Genomic DNA, 9,051 nt, shown 5'->3' with positions numbered 1-9,051 from the left:
GGGACATCCGGCAGGAACAAATTCCCTGCAGTGGACTATGTTCTGGGAGAATGGCAGTTCTCTCTGATCTGTTGCGGTCCTTCTCAGACATAGCTCCTGATTCTGTAATAAAAGTAGCAATATCTGTCCCCACTTAAGCCAGATAAGCCAACCTTGAGTTCTGTTCAAGCACCCATTTAAAAGCTGTGGTCAAATTACACTGAAGCCAGGCTCTTGGAAATTGTTTAACAAAAGAAGTATGTTGCCACCACCTATGGCCCCACTGCAGGTTGCTGTTCTCATACCAGCCTTTTCCCAGATCCCTTTCCCTATTTCTTAGTGCCTGCTCTGACTTCAATCAAGTCAAGAGAAATTGTTTATGTGGAGTATTTGCCATAATACTTGAAATGGAAGATGTTCCTTTCAAGCCAGTGAGACAATTCAGGGTAGTAAAGTTAAACATATACATGTCTGTAAAATATTAGTGTAATAACAATGCAGATCTGAGGGACTGTGGAGACTTACATTCATATAGCTTTAATAAGGAATAACAAATGAACTACATCGAAGTTAAACTTTTGATGATTGAAATGGCATTGAAGATTTTGCAGTTCCACAAATTAAAATAGGGTCCTGCAGAAAAAAAATAATTATCATTGTCATATAAAATACATTTGATACCACTCAGAATCCTCAGGAAAATTCCAAATGCAGTTTGTGAAATTAAAATGAAGGGACGCTAAACAGAGGTACCAGATGGGGAGTCTCCTGTTATTAACAAGGTCACCAGTGAAACATCCATTTCCAGAAGAAAATGATCAGTATCTCACTGGAGCAAAGGTAAACAAGACATGAGGCAATAGAAATTTTTGATTCAAGTTGTTGAACTCCTCTGACATATCCAATAAAATCAGACAACATTGCAGCAGACTTGAAATAGTTGTGACACGTGAAGATCTTCAGTAGATCCATTTCTGTCACCAGACATATTCAAAACTTTGACTGAAAATGATCAAAAGACAGAATAGGCTAAACTCTGTCAAGTCTTACAGAAAACAGGAAGCCACTAAAAAGAATGCAGTTGTTAATTACAGAAGAGCCAGTGATATTTTAAATAAGCAGAAATAGAGTGATTAATGAAAAGTGAGTTTTCTGTGTTGGTAAGCAAACAATGAATTACCAAGCAAAAGAAACAGGGCCATCTTTCAACAAATAGAAAATAACATGCTCAACAAATAGAAAATAACATAATCATTAAGAAAACAAACCTTAAACTACCAAAAAGGATCCTGTAAACAGTGTAAAGGAAAAAGAATAGAATTTAACAGCTAATGATAGTATCAGTTAACAATATTTAAAGAAGAGCATGCTTTCCCCCCAACTGTGTTTGTATACTAAAAGACGTCTCCTTTATTTTAAATATTGCTAGTCTTATATTTTTTATACCTATGGTTATGACAACACGAAAATCTCTAAAAGGAGTAAACATATAGAATATACCTTTGATGCAATTAAACAAAAAGGATTTGCCACAGTATGATCACAAGAAATTACCAACAGGAACTTGAATAACAACTCAGAATTCTTTAGATGTTGCATCAACAGCAAAGGATGTTAAAATGTATTTGTCATATGATGCAATTCTAGGAATAAAGACTGGCTGGAAAAGGTGACAGCTGGCAATTAATGACAAGCACATGAGAAATCATTAATAAAAACTATGGATGACCAGCTTCTCTGCAAAAGAAAACAAGACCACAGCAAATATACAATATCATATTAAAAACTCATTTATCTTACGTATGCTTTATTATGTTAAAACCAAATAGGTGATTGTTAAAATATATGATAACCGCTTACAGTGTCATTGGGTTTCATTTCAATAATGTCAGGTATGGAGCAAATTTGTTGAACAGATGCTGAAAGTAAACCTTGGTAATACGAGAAGCAGAGCCTCAGCTAGCAACACTGAAGTGTCAGTCTCAAAGCACACTGCTAGGTACGCTACACTAGCCTGATCTGAGAAAACAAGGCTTACACAATTTCCACTCGTCAGTCCATGTCCCTGCCACTTCGCACCTAATAATATTTGAGTGTGCTGGCCAACTTTTGCACTGAATTGCAAAATAATTCAGGTTGGATGAGTCCAACTGCTGAAGTATCCAAAGGTAAATTAATTTTAACACTGTTGAATCACAAAATGATTCAGATTGGATGAGAACTCAAGAGGTCATCCGGTTTAACTGGTGAAGTGTCAATGGGTAAATGCATTTTTAAAAGTTTTTTAAAAAATCTGCCATTAACATACTCATATATACACAGCTTATGCTTTGTATCAGCTGACCGACCAACTAAGACACACATACCTATATTAACATAGCTTTAGGTGAGTCATAGCACATACTAATGCCTACCCAGATGGGGTGGTGCCTTGGTGGGGGGTGTGCAAGGTGAATTATGACATTGAATTGAGGATACAGAACATAAATCTGTAAGAAAATAGTTTTGATTATTCTGTCACTCATATAATGAATTGCTTGCTTGAGACATAAGAATTGAAAACAGTAAGAACTCATTAAATGGACTACAGAATAGTAGCATAAAATCTGACACAGGTAACCTTCTAATTTCAGTTAAAAAGGCCATGTTTTTTTTCTGTCTACAAATAACTTTATGAAGTAATGATATGGACGTTGTTTCTATTCTGAAGGGCCTGCAATCAGGAAGTGAATTTTTGTGCAAAGAGTTTGAGATACTGCTTGAGAGGAAATACATTTAGTTCTAAAAATAAAAGCTGTTCTTCTTTTCTACAAGACTGATTTTCTTTCAACCCATCTATTCATCAGCAATCACGTGATAGTAATAAAGAATCAGAGAAACAACCACTTTCTACTAAAGCTGAACACTATTTGGATACAGAAACATGTATTATTTCTAACACTACACCCTTTTTCATCCCACATCCTTGAACTTTTCTGCTTCACTGCAGAATGCCTACTTACAGCCTTGTCAAACAGTAATGCCCAGTGACATTGCAAAAAGAAACAAAAATCATTTCCCCTTTATCATTCTCATTTCAACTACAAATTATCACTGTGTATGGTCTCTCTCAGGCTTTGCTACTCTTCAAGATCTGGATTTAAGAAGGGATTTATTTAATCCATCCACTGGGAAGCATGGAGGCCCCTCAACAGAAGATCTGGACTTCTTTTCTACCAAAACTGTTCCCCTTCCTAGTGCTGGCTGTGGTATCACATGGCAATTCAGCTAAAGATGGAACCAGATGAAGATACCATCTGTTTCTCCTGTACCGAGTAACTGGATCAGACTCAAACATGTAGCAACTTCGGGTGTAGCCATGTCTACAGACAGCAGCTGATGTTATCCAGTATTTCTCCAGAACAGTTTAATTGGAATGATAACTTATTTCATAAGTGAAGCTAAATGTCAAGCCTTCTATTGATGCATAAGGGAGAACACCTCTTATCGCCTAGATATAGGGGTCCTAACCCGACATGCTTTGATATGAGCACTCAGGATGAAGTCTTGCCCATGACCTTCAACAGCATTATTGTGACCTTTTTCTCAATAAGCTGAGTTTGTGCTGTTGAGTGTTCCCATAGCACTCTGGAGAACTTTGCTGCAAGACTTTCTCACTAGTATACATTTCTTTACCCAGAAGCTTGTCCTCTGTCTTGAACCATCTCCAACTTCACTGGCCCTCAAAATGCTGGAACACATATCTGCTGAACTATTGCTGCTATCAATAGTTATTTCTGCTCAAAAGCTGGTAACACTTAAAGCATCTCTCTAGCCTGCTGACTTGTGATTTACTAGGAGGCAGAATTTCAAAATGCACAGGAAAATACTCTGTGCTCAGTAAACATCATACAATTCTAATATTTGTTATGTTCCAAAGTCTGTTAATACTTGTATTAGTCTAACTCATGTTACAGGTTCTGCCCCAACTCTGCCTCTATTTTAGCATAATCTGTTGCTGTTGTACCAACCAAAAACTAATTTTCTAAGATGTTGCTCTTCAAAGGCAAGCTGTGACTTGTGAATTTGTGCAGGAACACAAACATACACAAGGCAGATTTAACAGAAGCAGGTTGGGTATTTAGAAGAGTATAGCTGAGATAGCAGGGAGATTACATAGAGGCTGGAGATACACTAGTTTCTGTGGTGAGGCTAGCAAGTGACTGAAAACGCAGTGGGGCATCCTTGAAACAATGAGCTATTAATAAAGAAAATCAGTAAGTATTCATGGGCTTCCCTGACCTGTACGATAGAGGGGCAGAATGATAAACGTTGGAATATTTTGGTGAAAAAAAATTATGACAGTGTTCTTGTGATTATAAATCACACACATTTTATTTGATAATTCATCATGCTTAGAATATTAAGCAATACAGAGAAAGCAATGAGGATTAGTTGTACAGCAAAAGACAAATTTCCTGTCACCCCCTGAAAGTGTTCTTACTGGAGATCAAATTCCCTGTCTGGTAAAACAGCTTTCAGAGTCGCAAACAATGCAAACCAATCCTGATGCTTTCTTGACTGAGTGCAGATTTTTGTCACCTTAATAGATTAAATTTACCAGATTTGAGCTAAGACCTCTTGAGTGTTGGCTAGAAATGGTACACTTAACCCTTAATCATGTAATTGAGTAATTCAGGCCCATTACTCAATCTATTCTTAGCTTTTCAGAGAACGTATTTAGAAATTTTGCCATCCAAACTGTGACCCAAGGACAGCATTGGCTGTGCTTACAAGTCTGTTAGGTTCATCTCAGCCAGTATATAATGCAATGACATAAGCCCTGCAGAATCTTGAAGGGGTCAGATGGCCTGGAAATGTACTGGAAATATGAGTTGAGTCATCCAATGTTCAGTTTTCCTCCCTGAGACCAAAGGAGCAACAGCTTACATGTTTATGGGAAATGCCAAGATCACACATTACAAAGGTAAGTGATTGCAGTGGGTTGACCTTGGCTGCCAGGTGCCCACCAAGCTGCTCTATGTCTCCCCCTCCTCAGATGGACAAGGAGGGAAGAAAATACAATGAGAGGACAATAATTACCATCACAGGCAAAACAAATTCAGGAAAATAATTTGATTTATTGCCAATCAAATCAAAATAGGATAGTGAGAAATAAGAACAAAACTAAAGGCACGTTCCTCCCATTCCTCCCTTCTTACCAGGCTCAACTTCACAGATGATTGCTCTACCTCCTCCCCACAAGCAGCACAGCCGTTTGGGGAATGGAGGTTGTGGTCAGTTCATCACACATTGCCTTTGTCGCTCCCTCCTCCACACTCTCTTCCCCTGCTCCAACTCCAATGTGGAGTCCTTCCCATAGGAGATAGTCTTCCATGAACTTCTCTAGAGTGCGTCCTTCCCACAGGCTGCAGTCCTTCACAACCTGCTCCCATGTGCATCCCTCCCATGGAGTGCAGTCCTTCAGGAGCAGACTGCTCCAGCATGGGTCCCCCATGGGGTCACAAGCCCTGCCAGAAAACCTGCCTCAGAATGGGCTCCTCTCTCCATAGGGTCACAGGTCCTGCCAGGAGCCTGCTCCAGCATGGGCCTCCCAGAGGGTCACAGACTCCTTCAGGCATATCCGCCTGCTCCGGCATGGGGTCCTTCCCAGACTGCAGGTGGGGATCTGCTCCACCATGGACCTCCCTGGGATGCAGGGGCACAGCCTGCCTCACCACGGTCTTCCTCATGGGCTGCAGGGGAATCTCTGCTCCGGTGCCTGAAGCACCTCCTCCCCCTCCTTCTCCACTGACCTTGGTGTCTGCAGAGTTGTTTCCCTCACATATTCTCACTCAGCTCTTCTGGCTGCAGTTGTGCAGTTTTTTCCCCCTTCTCAAATATGTTATCACAGAGGCACTACCACCGTCACTGATGAGCTCGGTCTTGGCCAGTGGTGGGTCCCTCTTGGAGCTGGCTGGCATTGGGTCTGTTGGACATGGGGGCAGCTTCTGGCATCTTGTCGTGGTTTGAGCCTGGTCGGCAGCCAAACACCACGCAGCCACTCACTCCCCCTTCTCTTCCAGCAATGAGAAGGGTCAGATGAACCAGGCTTGGGGTTCGAGATAGGACTGGGAAGGGCAGATCACCCATTACGGTCACAAGGAAAAGGCAGACTCGTTAGGGGAAAAAAAAAAGAACATACATTTATTACATACACTAACAACACTTAACAGAATAGGATAGTGAAAAGCATTGCCACATCTTGAGAACACCTTCCCCTCACCTCTCTCTTCTTCCAGAGCTCAGCTCTGCTCCCGATATCTCTACCTCCTCCCCCAGCGGCGCAGGGGCAGGGAATGGGGGGTGCAGTCAGTGCTGCCATTTCTTCCATCTTCAGTGGCGGGAGCTTCTGGAACTTCTTCCCCCTGCTCCATCGTGGTCCCCCTCTCACAGGAGACAGTCCTCCACAAACTTTCTCCAATGTGAGTCCCTCCCACGGGCCGCAGCATTCCCCACACTGCTCCGTTGTGGGTCACCAACTTTCTCTGACTGGAGTCCCTCCCATGGGCTGCAGCCCTATCTGAGCTGCTCCAGCCTGGGACTCCCCCGCATGCTGCAATCCTCCCGGCACTGAATTACAGCAGCGGGGCTGCCTTTTCCCACAAGACCCTGGCCTTCTTCGGGCACAGCACCTTGATTAACCAGGTGGAAACCACAGGCCACAAATCAATGTCTGTTCCACTGTAGACCTCCATGGGTGGCAGTTGGGAGCTGCCCTGCTGTCTCACCACAGGATACAGGGGGGTCTCTGCTCCGGCACACCTTCCCCCTCCTTTCTTCCTCAGTTCCTCCACTGACCTTGGTGTTCACGCAGCTGCCGCAACTCTTCCTCACAACTTCGACTCCTCCTCACAAGTCTGACTCCTCTTCACCACGTCCCTTCTTAAACACATTATTGCAGAGGCGCAGCTGATTGGCTCAGTTTTTGTGCAGAGATGGAGCTGACTTGGAGCTGGGGGAGCTTTGAGAAGCTTCTCACAGGGGGCCGGCCCTATAGCCCCCTCCCCTGCCACCAAAAAACTCCACCACTCACTCAACCCAGGTCACATCTCACAGAAGCCACCCCTGTAGCCTTCTTATTACCAAAACTCACATAAACCAAATAGAGTGGTTGAAACCTAAGTGGTCCTCAACCCACACTTTTCACCCACACAGTAATTCTGATTTCTTCAGATAAATCTTTTTCCATACATTCAAATTATTTTATCATTGCAGACAGATCAGGATTGTCAGGCTATCAATCTCTCCATCGGTAAATCAGGGACAGGGAGAATGGAACCTCTAAGACTACTTACAAACATCTGAACTGTTTTCATGTCATATGTTCCTCTGATTAATCAGAAGGCAGAGTGTATTCACTACCACAGGAAAGATAACTTCCTTTTTTTGGATTCATGTAGGTATTTCATCTGTTATAGCTTGATGCTTGTTCTGTGGTTTGTGGCTTCCTTGCCTAGTTACAAGTGTTCTTGATTGAGTAGAATTGTGAATGTGGCTAAAGATATTGCTTCCTCTTCCCTTGAATAATATCTTCCAATGCTCCACTACTGTCTTGATATTGCTGCACAGCTCTACATTGTATTCAGAGCCCAGTAGGCATTTCCTTTATAGATCAACATTTTGAGGAATCTCAAAACATTATGACTGGGGTTTTTCACTCCTGTCCTCAAAGAAAATATAATTTTTGGGGAACTGTTTGATAAAAGTATCTTTATTTAATTATGAGATATTAAGCATGACAAAAAGTTGGGGTTTTTTGTTATAAATATTTCGTGCATTTTTGCACTTAAGACAAAAATCAAGTAGTTTTAAAAAAATTTATATTTCTCAAAGCTACAAATTGACCTTTGTCATCAGGATCATTTCCTCTATCCCCAGGTACTTGGCAGAGCACTTAACAGTATGGTTTCTGTAAACAAACAAGTTGACAAAATGCTTTGTAAACCACTTTGTGAAGAGAGCTGCAAGCACCATCACTCCCAAATCATCCAGCCTGCAAGACAGGTCTGCTCCAATTGTCCCTCTTGTTGCACTATTTTCTATCTACCACAGAGACTACTAGTAACTTTCATGCAATTTCACAAAATCCTTACTAAAACTTAGAATTTTCCCACTGCAACTGCAAGTTTAAATTGGAAATCTAGGGGTTTGTATCATCTGTGCTTTCAAACAGGGATTCCTGAGTGTTACCAATGTAACTTTAATTAATTCATTCTGACTTTCCACTTGAACAGACAAACTCACTTTGCCATTAGTCGTGGTTTGAGCTCAGAGGGCAACTGAGCACCATACAGCCACTTACTCTCCCTTCCCCTCCAGTGCTAAGAAGGAGAAAATGAAGCAAAAGGCTTGGTGGCTTGTTTGGCTAAAAGGGAGATTAACTTTTATGACTGATTCCTTTCAAGGAGAGAAGATTGATTTATATTTAAACTACTGGGTCCTCTCAGCAGTAAGCAAGCGATTACATTACACGTTCAGTTTATCACACATTTGTAAAGCCTACCACACAGTAATAGCTCCACATTTTTTACAACTGCAATAATATTTGGTTGCAGAAAATTCTTCAGTTTAGAGCCAGCATAAATATCCAAAGTATACAGTTTTCTTCCATAAAACGAATGGGCTGTTACATGCACTGCAGCTACACTGGTTCTGCTGTACAATGCAATTCCTTGTCCTTGGAAACTGCCCCAAATCTCTTATATCAAAGCTGTTAAGGGTAGGTACTTCCAGAATTTCAAGTGCAGCTAAAACTATTATTAGAAAGTATGCTTTTGGGTGGATGTTTCATTGCTACTAAGCCATCACAAAGTCAACAGTGCTTTTATGCAGCCAGCTTCTTGTCTCACTTCACACAAACAGACTCTCAAAAACACTCTTAAAACTTTTGCCAGAAAAAAAAGACTCCCACTAACAACAAACAGACTTTGATATTTGGCTTGCCCACATTAAAATTTTAATCATATTAAATATGCATATTAAAAATGCTTGTCCAGCATAGCTGTGTTAAGCACAATATTTAATAGCAGT

Source organism: Tyto alba, unplaced genomic scaffold, assembly GCF_018691265.1.
Source record: "Tyto alba isolate M040663 unplaced genomic scaffold, T.alba_DEE_v4.0 Super-Scaffold_42, whole genome shotgun sequence".
NCBI classification, from domain to species: Eukaryota; Metazoa; Chordata; class Aves; order Strigiformes; family Tytonidae; genus Tyto; species Tyto alba.
Note: the sequence above shows the minus strand (reverse complement) of the source record.